Genomic DNA, 16,636 nt, shown 5'->3' with positions numbered 1-16,636 from the left:
TTTATGGGCGGCGTTGCCACCTTGATTTTGAACTGGGGTCCAATGTGGCGATACACTTGAATATAGAAGATAATCAGGCTCCACACCCAACAAGGTTATCCTTTAAGAGTTGGAGGACTTGTTGATGTTCGATGTGATGTTCCACTGCTTGAACCTTAGAATTTTTTCTTAAATATGATGTGATGGATGGTGGTTGATATCCATAAAGTGCCATAAATGGGGCCATTTTTGTTGTTGTAAGGAAGGAAGGTTATACCACCATTCAGCCAAAGGCAACCATTTGACCCATTGTGTCTGTTTATCAGATACAAAGCAGTGAAGATATCCTTCCAAACATTTGTTTACTATCTTAGTTTGCCCATTAGATTGAGGATGATAAGATGAGCTATGAGCTAACTGAGTACCAAGACAAGAAAATAATTATGTCCAAAAATTTCCAGTGAAAATGGGATCTCTGTCACTTACAATAATCTTTGGGTTTCCATGTAGCTTTTGAATTGTTTCCATAAATGCAGTAGAAACTGTACTTGCTTTAAATGGATGTGATAATGCACAAAAGTGTGCATACTTGGTAAGTTTGTCAACTACCATAGAATTTGTACTTACTTTAAATGGATGTGATAATGCACAAAAGTGTGCATACTTGGTAAGTTTGTCAACTACCACCATGATGACACTCTTTCCCTCAGACTTGGGTAAACCTGTGATAAAATCCATTGAAACCTCTTCCCAACATTGGCTTGGAATGGATAGAGGTTGTAATAGACCCGGTGTCTTAATTGTTTCAACTTTATTTTGTTGGTAAACCAAACATTCTGCCACAAACTTTTGAATATCCGATTTAAGGCCATCCCAAAAAAAATCCTTCTTAACATTGTGGTAAGTTTTTAAAAATCCTGAGTGCCCTCCTAAGGGAGAAGTGTGCAATTCCATAAGAATCTTTTTCTTTAGTTGGGAATTCTTACAGAGGTATAAGTGATCTTTGTACCATAACAATCATTTTTCCAACTAAATGTATCAGATGTACTGGAATCGTGTTGTAACTTTCGAATAAGTGCCCACACTTCTTCATCATTCTTCCATTCCTCCCTTGCTTCGTTTATCCAATCTAGTTGGATAATAGAAATTGTGCACAACAATGCTTCCACATTCTCATCCTTTCTTGAGAGTGCATCTGCCACCACATTTTGCTTCCCTTTTTTGTAGACCATTTCAAAGTCATAACCCAACATCTTTGTGACCCACTTTTGTTGCTCTTTAGAGGATAATCTTTGTTCTAAAAAGTGTTTAAGGCTATCATGATCCGTTTTTACCTTGAAGTGTCTTCCCATTAGGTAGGGTCGCCATTTCTTAAGTGCATGGAGTATTGCCAACATTTCCTTCTCATAAATAGCTTTGTGTAAAAACTTTCCCTTGATTGGACAACTTTCAAAAGCAATGGGTCTTTCATCTTGCATTAAAACAGCACCAATTACATTTCCTGAAGCATCAGATTCCACAATAAAGGTTTTTGTGAAGTCCGGTGTAGCTAAGACCGGTGCTTGGCACATTACCTCTTTAAGATATTCGAAGGCCTTTATTGCTTCTAGAGTCCATGAAAATGCATCTTTCTTCAATAATGTTGTTAGAGGTGCTGCTATTCTCACATAATTCTTAACAAACTTCTGATAATACCCTGTCAACCCGAGAAATCCTCGCAGATGCTTTATGGATGTGGGGATTTTCCATTCCTTAATGGATTTAATTTTTCTATGGTCTACCTTAACTCCTTCATGAGATACAATATGACCCAGATATTCCACCTCTTGTACTCCAAAGAAGCATTTGGATCTTTTTGCATATAATTGTTTCTCCCCCAATAGTTGTAGCACCCTGTCAACATGTTCAACATGATCCTTCCAAGACTTGCTATAGATTAGTATATCATCAAAAAATACTAACACAAATTTTCTAAGGAAGGGTTTAAAAATGGAATTCATCAAACCTTGAAATGTAGAAGGTGCATTGGTAAGGCCAAAAGGCATGACCAAAAATTCATAATGACCCTCATGAGATCTAAATGTTGTTTTCAAAATGTCTTCAGTCTTCATTCTAATTTGACAATATCTTGAACGAAGATCCAACTTGGCGAAGTAAATTGATCCATGCAATTCATCCAGTAATTCATCAATGACAGGAATGGGAAACTTATCTTTAATAGTGAGCTTGTTGAGCTCCCTATAATCCAGAAACATGCGCCATGATCCATCCTTCTTGTGCACCAATACTACTGGAGCAGAGAAAGAACTTTGACTAGGGTTAATTATACCCGCCTCTAGCATTTCTGCAACGATACGTTCAATATCACTCTTTTGGGCATAGGGATATCTGTACGGCCTGATGTTTGGAGGAACACTTCCTGGAATCAGATGAATAGCATGATCATGATCACGAATAGGTGGGAGACCTTTGGGAGTCTCAAATACTTTGGAATGATTGTCCAAGACTTTTTGGAGATCTGGAGAAATAGATGATTCCAATGTGGAAACATCTAGCGAACATAATTGTGCAATTACACCTCTTTGTTCCTTTTTTAGAAGCTTTGTCATACCATTACAGCTGATTATCTTTCCTGGTTTCCCTGCAATACCCATTAATTCAACTACCTTTCCTTCCACAGAAAATTTCATGAAAAATTCTTGAAAATTAAAAGCTATTATACCCAAGGATTGTAGCCATTGGACTCCTAGTACAACATCAGCACCTCCCATTGGAATGGAAAGCATTGGGCTATTCAATACATATTATCCCATGGATAGCTTGATATTATGGCACTTTCCAGAGAAATTTATCATTCCTCCATTTGCTACCATCACTTGACACTCTAGTGCTGGATATAGGAAGCAATTCAATGTTTTTGCTATCTTACAATGAATAAAATTGTGGGTACTTCCTGAATCAATCAACACTATTACCTTTTTCTTCTTGATTTGTCCTTCTATCTTGATGGTTTGAGGAGTGGTAATTCCAGCCAATGCATTACAAGATATGGTCAGATTCATTTCTTCTTTATCTAGGCTTTGTTCCTAGAGTATATCCTCTTCTTTTGACCTTTCTTGCTCATTTTCTTCTTCCTCTTCACAATCGATGTAGAATAATTTCTTCTCAGCACACTTATGACCTTTAGTGTATTTTCTATCACAACTGTAACAAAGCCCTTTTGCTCTTTTTTCTTCCAATTGTTGTGGTGTCAATCTTATAGGTTGTGGAAGACTAGGGGCAACAACACTTCCATCTTTATAGTTGTGAGTGGTATGCTTCCTGGTTGCCATAATTTTGCTTTCCATTTTTCTTGCTAACCTGAATGCCTTCTCTAATGAATCAGGTTCCCAAAGGCGAACATCATGTTGGATATTATCCTTTAAAGTCCTATGAACACATCAATCCTATGCTCCTCTAGAATATTTTTTACCCTTATGTTCAATTTTTGGAACTCCTCAATGTGCTCCATTATTGAATCCTTTTGTTTGAGACTTATCAATTGGCTAAACAAATTGTTTCTTTTTGTATCCTCATAATGTGCTATCAATTCTTCCATAAAAATTGCCCAAGTGATAATTTTTGTACGAGAGAAAAGCCATTGATACCATACAAACTGATTTAGTTTCAAATATAAAGTTGCAATACGTACCTTTTCTGTGTTTTGCACATTATTGAGATCGAAAAATTGCTCCATTTGTAATATCCATGTTGTGGGATCCTTGCCATCAAACTTCCTCATATTGATTTTTGGAATATAGTGGGTCTTCGGTCCAACATTAGAGTCTATGAAGTCATGATTAACAATTCTTTTGTTCTCATCATGAGTTTCCTTTACTACCCTTTCACCATTAGTAAGCATTTATTGTAGAAACTTTGTCAAATCTGTCTTCAAATCTTCCATGTCTGTCTTCAAATCTATCTTCAAATCGTCCATCTTAGCTTTCATGCCATTCATCTTAGCTTCCATGCCCTTTATCTTAGATTCCATGCCATTTATCTTAGATTCTGTTAGCTTTTGTGAGAGTGACATTTGTTGCACTTGGTCTTGTAATTTTGATATATCATGTAGCATTTCTTCCTCTTCTTCATGAGTCATGTTAGGGCTTTTAGGTTGCTTACTAGGTGTTTGTATTTTCTTTCCTCGGGGCATCAGTTACCGATAATAATGCTCTGCTATGCCCTTTGGATTCTTCAAAATAGTTTTTCAAACCAAGCTTAAGAAAAAATTTAAAAAATCTACACACCTTTTTTCACTTTGTACGAGCTCAATATTGCCTCTGATGTATCTCTGTAATTTCAGATCATCCAGTTCTGAAATTGCGACCTGCAGTAGTCCTTTATGTCCTCTTTCTAATGCCACCAGTCTGATCTAAATTGGATTCTCCAAGGAAGATTTATGCCAAATCTCCCACAATGACCTAATTATAGACTAGAGCAGTAGTGCGAACTTGTACAATGTTCCATGAGTCATTGTTTTCACCTTTTCTCTGAAAAATATATACAAGAAACTAAAGTTCGTCCTCTTTCTGTACCTTCTTATGAAATTTCAATCCGATGCTCAGAGAGAAAGTTATGACGAGTTTCCCCAGGTCAGTTGTTTGGAATGTAATTCAGGAGTCTGCGAAAAGACCAACTTCCTCAGATCATATCTCCGCAAATATAGTGCGAAAAGATCTTAAATTTGAACCCGAGGTTCAGTACGAATTCTTCTCAAATGAGTTTTTTTAGCTTCTGAAACGTCGCAGAAAAAAATCTATAGCGAAAATGCCATGATCACCTATTTGAAGCAGTGAAACCCTAGAATCCATAGCTCTAATACCAAATGTTATGAAACCAACTCAAAAAAGATAGAATGGATAGGTCAACGCCTTAGAATTCAGCCTCTTCGAGGGGGAAACCTCCTTTACATTACATAAATGAACAATTCTTGGATGATTCAAATGAAAAAACCTCCTTTCTATATATAGGAGTCTAAGGAGTCACAATATAACCCAGCCAACCTAACAATAATAATATAAAGCCACAAAAATAACAATAGAGGGATTATATGGGGCATAGTAATAACAATATGGGAAAAATAGGGGCACAACAATATTAATAAGGGATACAACTATAATAGTAATTGGGTAATCACTAGTATTATAGGGACCTAACACTTCGACACTTCATAAGTATTTCATCATCATTTATAATTCCTGCATTTATACACAAATTATCAGCTTGAAAATTACAAGGTTCAACGGTCTCAACTATTGCTTCACATATCAGTTCTTCGGACTTCATTGAACATTCATTACCTATTCAAGCTTCATCAACTCTTCTGCTAACTGCATATTCACCTGTTGATTTATCTTCTCTTGTAGCCTCTGCCACTTTGCTTTCTTCCTTATGACATAACCATGCTTCTAGTCATCCTTATTCATTTGCAACATATCCATCAATAACTCAAGATGAAAATTTATCTCAGCTTTTCCTCTATCAATTCCCTCTTTACTCATTCTCTTGCCATTTTCCTTGGAATCCTCTTTCTTCACCCTTCTTCTATGGTGGTCTTTCTCAAAACCTGTGTTATCTCTATTATGACTATGAATAGTCATCTCCTTCTCTATCTTCATGAGTTCCTCACTTACTTACTATGAACTGTATTAAAGCCGCTGCAACAGCAATTCCTCCCTTCTGCCACTTACCTCACCAAGCTTTCCTATGTACTTGGTATTTTGACAAGAACTTGGTTCTCTATTCTCTCGAACCTATTTGAGAACTCCTCTCTACTCCTTCTAGGCTTCAACTCATCTGCACCTTTTAAGAACACAACTATCCTCTTGTATTTCAATTAGCAATGAAACACTAGGTTCTGCCCACCTCTTCTTTCACTCAGAAATTCTTATCAGCTTCCTTAATTACTGCTTCTTTTCTTTTTTTGAGATACCTTCTTTTGTCTACAACTTGAATTCTGCAACCACAATCTTCAAACCAAATTAAAACAAAAACATATCATCTCACCTTCAAGATCTCTCCATGATCTTGTTCTCCCATTTACCTGCACTTTGAATGAATTGTTCTCTATTTCTCTACATCTACATATTCTGCTACACTTTATCTCGATGTGCCCATTGTTTGTCAGATTTAAAATCTGATCTCCTCTTTCCTGTATACATACCTTCAAAACATAACTCTATTCTAAGTTTTCTCAAAGATTTTTTCACACAAAATTTCCTTGTTCAAATCCAATACCAAAAATGACGTAGCAAAAGCTGCATCTACCCACATTATGCAGATAAAATTGCATGTCACACTATGTCCCAGGAATTTTATAATTCCTTACTTACTGAAACCTTCACAAGTCAAGGTTTAATGCTCTTTCAATAAACTCTACGTGCAAACATTTTATTTAACTATCCAAAGTCTGTACCTTTATAAACCTTTGAGCGGAACCTTATAAATCCTTCATGATCTTCGGTTAATTCTTATTACCCACGCATATTAACCATACCATGAATTTTAGACTTTGGTTAGAAATCAACTTAAACCATAATACATTAATCTCGCTTATTTCTATTATAATTCCCATATAGTAGAAATATTTCATAAACAACACTTAAACTTTACCTTTCCTCCATTCCACAAACCTTTGCACATATATTGATGCTCTCCTTAGCACATTAAATCTTCATCGTCAATCTCATTCCTTAATCCGACGGTTATCAACCATAATGTGCGATTACATGCACGACCGATATTAGATTGAGAGCACATGAGAAAAGTGGTTTTCTCATGCTACGTGTCAACCCCTTAAGTTAATCACGTGAAATCGTAGAATACCATTTACATCTTTTATGGCATGCAATATACCACTGACCACTTGTGAAGACCACTCCATCCTTCCGCTAACACGTGGTTTTAATAACCTCCATTCATCTTTCGTCAATATCATCTGTTGATTTGGCCAATCTGATGGTTCTCGTTCTTTGTTGTTTAATTCTTTCTACATCATTTATCTTCCGTGTGCGACTTGATTGTTCAATGAATTTGCTCCAGGCTCGATCAATCCATACATTGCATCGAAGAGTTCAACCAAAAAACCAGGTTGAAGCAAGGATTTCTTATTCCTTTCACTCATTTCAATCTTTGATTGTTCTTCCACTTGACTCCTTCATCAGCTTTGTTCGTGCATATTATTTAAACACGATCACATCTAAACTTCAACTTTGATCCTTCAATCGGATTTAAACGATTAGAACACTATCCTTCATTCTTTGTTATGAAACCAACTCACAAAAAGATATAAAAGATATATCAACGCCTTAGAATTCAGCCTCTTCAAGGGGGCAACCTCCTTTACATTACACAAATGAACAATTCTTGGATGATTAAAACGACAAAACCTCCTTTCTATATATAGGAGTCTAATGGGTCACAATATAACCATGCTAACCTAATAATAATAATATAAAGGCACAAAAATAACAATAGAGAGATTCTATGGGGCACAATAATAACAATATGGGGACACTAGGGGCACAACAATAACAATAAGGGATACTATGACAATAGTAATGGGGGAATCATTAGTATTATAGGGACCTAACATGCCCCTCTCCTTCAAAAAAGTGTTGTCCTCAATGCTTGAGTAGTTCTGGATGCTTCTATATAAAATTCTCATCCTCCCATGTGGAATCTTCAATGGGTAAGTTCTCCCACTTGATGAGATACTCTGAAATTGATCAATTTCGTAGCTGTCGAGTTATTGTGTCTTTGACTGCTTCAGGTTCCAATATGATTTTTCCTTTTTCATCAAGTTTTGGCAATATTGTTTGAAGTAGAAGCTTGTCACCTATAACCTTCTTTAAGCATGAAACATTGAATATTGGGTGCACTCAGGAAGATACTGGAAGCTCCAAATTGTATGCCATAGTACCTATCTTTTGCAATACCTTGTACGAACCATAATACTTTGGTGATAATTTATTATCCTTCTTATCTTGCTTGAGGGACAATTGTTTATATGGTTGTAGCCGTAGGAATACCCAATCACCTACGTCAAAACTTCTTTCGCTACAATGTTGATATGTCTACTATTTCATTCTAATCTACACTAAGGTGAGGTTATCCTTTAAGAGTTGGAGAACTTGTTGATGATGCTCGATGTGATCTTCCACTACTTGAACCTTAGAATTTTCTCTTAAATATGATGTGATGGATGGTGAATGATATCCATAAAGTGCCATAAATGGGGTCATTTTTGTTGTTGTATGGAAGGAAGTGTTATACCACCATTCAGCCAGAGGAAACCATTTGACCCATTGTGTCCGTTTATCAAATATAAATCAATCAAGATATCCTTCAAAACATTTGTTTACTATCTTAGTTTTCCGATCAGATTGAGAATGATAAGATGAGCTATGAGCTAACTGAGTACCAAGACAAGAAAATAATTATGCCCATAACAGGGAAACTTTTAAGAACCCCCCCTAAATTTACATGTATAATAAATGGGTGAATCTCCATGGTATATAGGAAAAATGGAAGGCGATTTTATCAATAATATGACATGTATATATAATTTTTTGGCGAATCTCTCACCAGGCATGGCGAATATTTTACTCAATTATAAAATCTTGTGTTTATTGAATACACAAATGAAATCATTACATTTCTTTAAAATATCTTTTGAAATCAAAAGTACTGAAATTACATATCGATAACCTAGTGGGTGTAGGAGAAAATTCAGCCATGCCATTCATAGAAAGCATGAGAAAAAACCTAATACTATATATAAAACCAAGAAAAATTTAAATTCATCACTTCTAGGTACCTCGTAACCACCCTACCAATACACAAGTATGTTCCTTTCTGCAATTAGAAAAATTACCCAAATTACAATCTGTTTACTCCAGCATAAGTTGGAAAGTTATAGAAGGATGACTAGTGCAATCAATCCATTCCTTTCAGCCCTGGATTTGTTTCAGTTTAAAACAAAAGTATACAAATATACTTGTCGAATGTCTATGCTTTAACCATTCACCTTAATATGTTTTTGCAATATAATTTCCTAAGTCTATTTAATATCTTCATTATCATAAAAGCCAACCTATATCCATCTTATCTTCACATCTACCACTCTTAGGGGGATGAAATCTATTTATCCCTCTTAGCACTTGGTAGACCCAGAATTAAGATGGATCTAAGATGATAGAATTCCCCTTGTAAATAGTCTATGCTCACATGAATACCATGGTATTACCATGGGTCAATACCATGGGTCATCATAAACCTAGAGTTTAAAAATTACTATTAGTAATTATAAAAATTAATAAAATTAATAGCTGATTTTTATTTTATTTTTTATTTTAACCAAGCTAAAATGTTTAAGATACATTAAATTACAACATCCATTTTTACTCTTGATCGGATCAAATATTTTTTCACTCTATGCTAGTTTTCATATCACGGTATTTGATATCTCTCGGGGGTTAGTAGATTCAGAGTAAAGATGGATCTATGCTGGTTTAATTCCCCCATTTAAATAAGCTACATTCCAAGTGAATACCATGGGTCAATACCGTGTTCCATTTTGGTGAATACCATGGGTCAATACCATGTGCCATTTTTATTTTTATTAATACTAATATTAGGGTTAATAATGTTTTTTTGCATGGTAATAATAACAATCTAGTCCATGGTATTTGTCCCATGATATTTTTCCCATAGGTTTCACCTAAATATAATAATTCCCCCATTTAAATAGGCTACATTCCAGGTGAATACCATCGGTCAATACCGTGTGCCATTTTGGTGAATACCATGGGTCAATACCATGTGCCATTTTTATTTTTATTAATACTAATATTAGGGTTAATAATGTTTTTTTGCATGGTATTAATAACAATCTAGACCATGGTATTTGTCCCATAGTATTTTTCCCATAGGTTTCACCTAAATATAACACATTTTTTGAGTTTTCGTAAATATAAGGTGACTTATGGAGTAAATATATCTCTTGGGGGTTAGTAGATTCAGAGTAAAGATGGATCTATGCTGGTTTAATTCCCCGATTTAAATAGGCTACATTCCAGGTGAATATCATGGGTCAATACCGTGTGCCATTTTGGTGAATACCACGGGTCAATACCATGTGCCATTTTTATTTTTATTATTACTTAAATTAGGGTTAATAATGTTTTTTTGCATGGTATTAATAACAATCTAATCCATGGTATTTGTCCCATAGTATTTTTCCCATAGGTTTCACCTAAGTATAACACATTTTTTGAGTGTTCGTAAATATAAATGGAGTAAATATAAAAAAATGTTTTATTTTTTTACCATACATCTCGTTTATTTATATTTTTATTAATTTACCGTACCTCTTTTACAAATATGGTATTTGGCCCATAGGATTCACTTAAATAAAACCTCTTTCTTGAGCCTTCATAAATAGAACGAGGATTATGGAATAAATATAAAAAGAGGTTTTATTTATTTACCATGCATCTAGTTTATTTATATTTTTATTTATTTACCATACCTTTTGAGTAAGTATAAAAAGACGTTTTATTTATTTACCATACCTCCACTTTACTTATATTTATATTTGTTTATACCCTTGCATGTATATAAGGTGACTTATGGAGTAAATATAGAAAATGTTTTATTTATTTACCATACCTCTCATTTATTTATATTTTTATTAATTTACCATACCTCTTTTATAAATATGGTATTTGGGCCTTTGGCCCATAGGATTCACTTAAATAAAACCTATTCTTGAAAATGGGCAAATGGAAGGTTGTAACTCCTAATTTCAAGGGCTAAATTTACCTTTTTTACCCTCTCCCTTAAAATAAAATGGGCTATTTGAGGTGATTTGTAAAAATGTACTATGATACAAAATATTCGCCTACTAAAAATTTAAAACCCCTTAATTTCGCCCAAGGGCGAACATTCACTCCTAAAATTTTCTATGGTCCAAAAATTTCCACTGAAAATGGGATCTCTGTCACTTACAATAATGTTTGGGTTTCCATGTAGCTTTTGAATTGTTTCCATAAATGCAATAGAAACTATACTTGCTTTAAATGGATGAGATAATGCACAAAAGTGCATACTTGGTAAGTCTGTCAACTACCACCATGATAACACTCTTTCCTTCAGACTTGGGTAAACCTATGATAAAATCCATTGAAACGTCCTCCCAGCATTGTCTTGGAATGGGTAAGGTTGTGATAGTCCTGGGGTTTTAATTGTTTCAACTTGATTTTGTTGGCAAACCAAACATTCTGCCACAGACTTTTGAATATTTTATTTAAGGCCATCCAAAAAAAAATCCTTCTCAACCATGTGGTAGGTTTTTAGAAATCCTGAGTGCCATCCTAAGGGAGAGGTGTGCAATTCCATAAGAATCTTTTGTTTGAGTTGGGAATTCTTACATAGGTATAACCAATCCTAGTAATATAATGAATCATTTTTCCAGCTAACTTTATCAGATGTACTGTGATCTTGTTGTATATTTTAAATGAGTGCCCACACTCCCTCATCATTCTTCCAATCATCCCTTACTTCATTTATCCAATCTGGTTGGATAATAGAAATGGCACAAATAAATGCTTCCACGTTCTCATCCTTTCTTGAGAGTGCATCTTCTACAACATTTTGCTTCCCTTTTTTGTAGATGATTTCAATGTCATAACCCAACATATTAGTGACCCATTTTTATTGCTCTTCTAAAGATAATCTTTGTTCTAAAAAGTATTTAAGACTATCATGATCTATTTTTACCTTGAAGTGTCTTCCCATTAAGTAGGGTCACCATTTCTTAAGTGCATATAGTATTGCCAACATTTCCTTCTCATAAATAGCTTTGTGTAAATACTTTCCTTTGATTTGACGACTTTCAAAAGAAATGGGTCTTTCTTCTTGCATTAAAAGAACACCAATTCTATTTCCTGAGGCATCACATTCCACAATAAAGGTTTTTGTGAAGTCTAGTGTAGCTAAGACTGGTGCTTGGCACATTGCCTCTTTAAGATATTCAAAGACCTTCGTTGCTTCTAGAGTCCATAAAAATGCATCTTTCTTCATTAATGTTGTTAGAGGTGCTGCTATTCTCCCATAATTTTTAACAAACTTGCGATAATACCCTGTCAATCCGAGAAATCCTCCTAGATGCTTTATGGATGTGGGGATTTTCCATTCCTTAATGGTTTTAATTTTTATAGGGTCTACCCTAACACATTCATGAGATACAATATGACCCAGATATTCCACCTCTTGTACTCCAAAGAAAAATTTGGAGATTTTTGCATATAATTGTTTCTCCTCCAATAGTTTGAGCACCATGTCAACATGTTGGACATGATCCTTCCAAGACTTGTTGTAGATTAGTATATCATCAAAAAATACTAACAAAACTTTTCAAAGGAAGAGTTTGAAAATGGGATTCATCAAACCTTGAAATGTAGAAGGTGCATTAGTAAGGCCAAAAGGCATGACCAAAAATTGATAATGACCCTCGTGAGTTCTAAATGCTATTTTTGGAATGTTTTCAGTCTTCATTCTGATTTGATGATATCCTGAACGAAGATCCAAGTTGGTGAAGTAAATTAATCCATGCAATTCATCAATGACAGGAATGAGAAATTTATCTTTAATAGTGAGCTTGTTGAGCTCCCTATAATCTAGACACATGCGCCATGATCCATCCTTCTTGTGAACCAATACTACTCGAGCAGAGAAAGAAATTTGATTAGTTTGAATTTTAACAGCCTCTAGCATTTCTGCAACCATACGTTCAATTACACTCTTTTGGACATAGGGATATTTGTAAGGCCTCATGTTTGGAGGAACACTTCCTGGAATCAAATTAATAGCATGATCATGATCACAAATAGGTGGGAGGCCTTTGGGAGTCTCAAATACCTTGGAATGATTGTCCAAGACTTTTTGGAGATCTCGAGAAATGGATGATTTCGATGTGGGAACATCTAGTGAACATAATTATGCAATTATGTCGTGTTTTTCTTTCTTTAGAAGCTTTGTCATTCCGTTAGAGCTTATTATATTTCCCAATTTGCCTACGATATCCCTTAATTCAACTTCCTTTCCTTCTGAAGAGAATTTCATGAAAAGTTCTTGAAAATTAAAAGCTATTGTACCCAAGGATTGTAGCCATTGGACTCCTAGTACAACATCAACACCACCCACTAGAATGGAAAGAATTGGGCTATTCAATATATATTCTCCCATGGATAGCTTGATATTATGGCACTTTCCTAAGCAATTTATGCTTCCTCCAATTCCAACCACAACTTGACACTCTGGTGCTAGATATAGGAAGCAATTCAATTCCTTGGCTATCTTACAATGAATATAATTATGGATACTTCCTGAATCAATCAACAATATTACATTTTTCTTCTTGATATGCCCTTCTATCTTGATAGTTTGAGGAGTGGTAATTCCAGCCAATGAATTACAAGATATGGTCGGATTCATTTCTTCTTTTTCTAGGGTTTGTTCCTAGTGTATATCCTCTTCTTTTGACCTTTGTTGTTTCTTTTCTTCCTCCTCTTCACAATCTATGTAAAATAATTTATTCTTGACACATTATGACCTTTAGTGTGTTTTCTATTACAACTGTAACACAACCCTTTTGCTCTTTTTTCTTCCAATTGTTGCGGTGTTAACCTTGTAGGTTATGGATGGCTAGGGGCAACAACACTTCCATCTTTATGATTGTGAGTGGTAGGCTTTCATGTTGCCATAATTTTTCTTTCCATTTTTCTTGCCAACTTGAATGCCTTATTCAATGAATCTGGTTCCCAAAGGCGAACCTCATGTTGGTTGTTATCTTTTAAAGTCCCCATGAACACATCAATCCTATGCTCCTCTGGAATATCTTTTACCCTTATATTCAATTTTTGGAAGTCCTCAATGTGCTCCATCATTGAACCCTTTTGTTTGAGATTTATCAATTGGCTAAAAAAAGTGTTTCTTTTTGTATCCTCATAATGTGCTATCATTTCATCCATAAAAATAACCCAAGTGACAATTTGTTCATGAGATCAAAACCATCGATACCATACAAACTGATTTGGTTCTAAATATAAAGTTGCAATGCATACCTTTTGTGTGTTTTTCACATTATGGAGATCGAAAATTGCTCCATATGTAGTATCCATGTTCCAAAATCCTTGCCATCAAACTTCCTCATATCGATCTTTGGAACATTGTGGTTCTTTGATCCAACGTTAAAGTCTATGAAATCATGATTAACATTTATTTTGTTCACATCATGAGTTTCTTTTATTACCCTTTCGCCATTAGTAAGCATTTCTTGTAGAAACTTTGTCAAATCTGTCTTCAAATCTTCCATTCCTTCTTTAAATCACCCATCTTAGATTCCATGTCATCCATCTTAGCTTCCATGCCATCCATCTTAGCTTCTATGCCTTTCTTTAAACCATCCATCTTAACTTCCACACCTTTCTTTAAACCATCCATCTTAGCTTCTACGTCTTTCTTTAAACCATCCATCTTATTTTATGTTACTTTTTGTGCAAGTGAAATTTGTTGCACTTGGTCTCATAATTTTGATATATCATGTTGCATTTCTTCCTCTTCTTCATTAGTCATGCTAGAGATTTCAGGTTGCTTACCAGGCATTTCCATTTTCTTTCTTCGAGGCATCAATTACCGATAATAATGCTTCACTATGCCCCTTGAATTCCTTCAAACTAATTTTTGAAACCAAGCTTATGCAAAAAAAAATTAAAAACTACACATCTTTTTTTCACTTTGTAAGAGCTCGATATTGAATCTGATGTATCTCTGCAATTTTGGCTCTCCCAGGTCTGAAATTTCTTCCTGTAGTAACCCTCTGAGTAATCTTTCTAACCCCATAAGTCTGATCAAGATTAGATTCTCCAATGAAGAGTTATGCCAAATCTCCCATGATGACCTACATATACACTGGTTCAATAGAGCGAACTTGTACGATGTGCCGCAGGTCACTGTTTCAACCTTAGGTTCTGAAAATGATACCCAAACAAACTACAATCCGCCCTCTTTCTGTAAATTCTTACGAAAACACAATCTCATGCTCAGAGTGAAAGTTATGACGATTTTCCCAAGCTGAATTGTTTGGAATGTAATTCAGGGGTCTGCAAAAACCCCAACTTCCTCTATCTCTGAAAATATAGCGAGACAGAATCTGAAATTCCGATCTGAGGTTTAGACCGATTTCTACTCAAATGGTTTTTTTTAGCTTTTGAGACTTCGTAGCGAAAGATTTATAGCAAAAATTCCTTGATGACCTATTTTAGATGAAATTTTGGAGCTTGGAAAAACCCTAGCTTCCTTAGATCATATCTTTGAAAATATAGCGAGAAAAAAATCTGAAATTCGGAGCTGAAGTTCAAACTCATTTCTTCCCAAATGGGTTTTTTTAGCTTCTGAAACATCGTAGATAAATATTTATAGTGAAAATTCCACAGTGACCTATTCGGAGCAACGAAACCCTAGAATCCAAAGCTCTCATACCAAATGTTATGAAACCAACTCACAAAAAGATAGATCAACGCCTTAGAATTCAACCTCTTCGAGGGGGAAACCTCCTTTACATTACACAAATGAACCATTCTTAGATGATTAAATTGACAAAACCTGCTTTCTATATATAGGAGTCTAAGGGGTCACAATATAACAAGTAGACGTAACAATAATAATATAACGGCACAAGAATAACAATAGAGGGATTCTATCGGGCACAATAATAAGAATATGGGGACACTAGGGGCACAACAATAACAATAAGGGATACAACGACAATAGTAATGGGGGAATCACTACTATTATAGGGACCTAACATTCTCCACCTCCGCGTTCTGCTTTAATTCTACATGCACATGTGTACTATGCAGAGATTATTCTAATTCACACACAATTTATAATTCCATTAATCAATACACACCACACAACTCGAGAATCAAATTCTCTGTCTTTATAAACAATTATTTACATAATGAATTTCTCTCTTTGGCCTGATTTTCTAATGAGTGGCCTTTTTCCTATCATGCCCATAGGAATACAGTCAAACCCTATCTAATCTTTGAACTGTGATTCTCACTCTAAGTCACCAACTCCCCAACTATCTCTATGCCTTTTAGGCTTACATTTATACAAAAGGTTCTGTAACCTATTTCGGTTCAGATCCTTAGTCTTCTAAACTAAATCCTCAATATCCTCTAAGTTCACTTTTGACTCAACTAATCCCTAAGGATCCTTTCCAGTTCCACAAACCATGAAACCAATTCTTAATCTAAGATTTACAATTGATTTCCAAATCTCTCAATCCCTATGGAATCTTAACTAGTGTATATCTCTCATATTCTCCAACATTAGAGAACATTTACAAATATCCTCACAATATCTAATTTATTCCTATTCTTAATATCTCTCATAAACTTACTTAGAAACCTTAATAATTACATTAATTTAATACTCAAGAAACTAACTTCCTTGAAAACACAATACCCCAGATGTCTACTAAAATACAATGAAATTGACGAGCTAGAGAGTCCTCAAACATAAAATTCAAACATAAATGACTCTATTG

The sequence above is a fragment of the Pinus tabuliformis genome, chromosome 4_1 (assembly GCF_031772625.1).
Source record: "Pinus tabuliformis cultivar Carrire ecotype Pingquan chromosome 4_1, CPIR1, whole genome shotgun sequence".
Taxonomy (NCBI): Eukaryota; Viridiplantae; Streptophyta; class Pinopsida; order Pinales; family Pinaceae; genus Pinus; species Pinus tabuliformis.
This window is presented reverse-complemented; position numbering follows the sequence as displayed.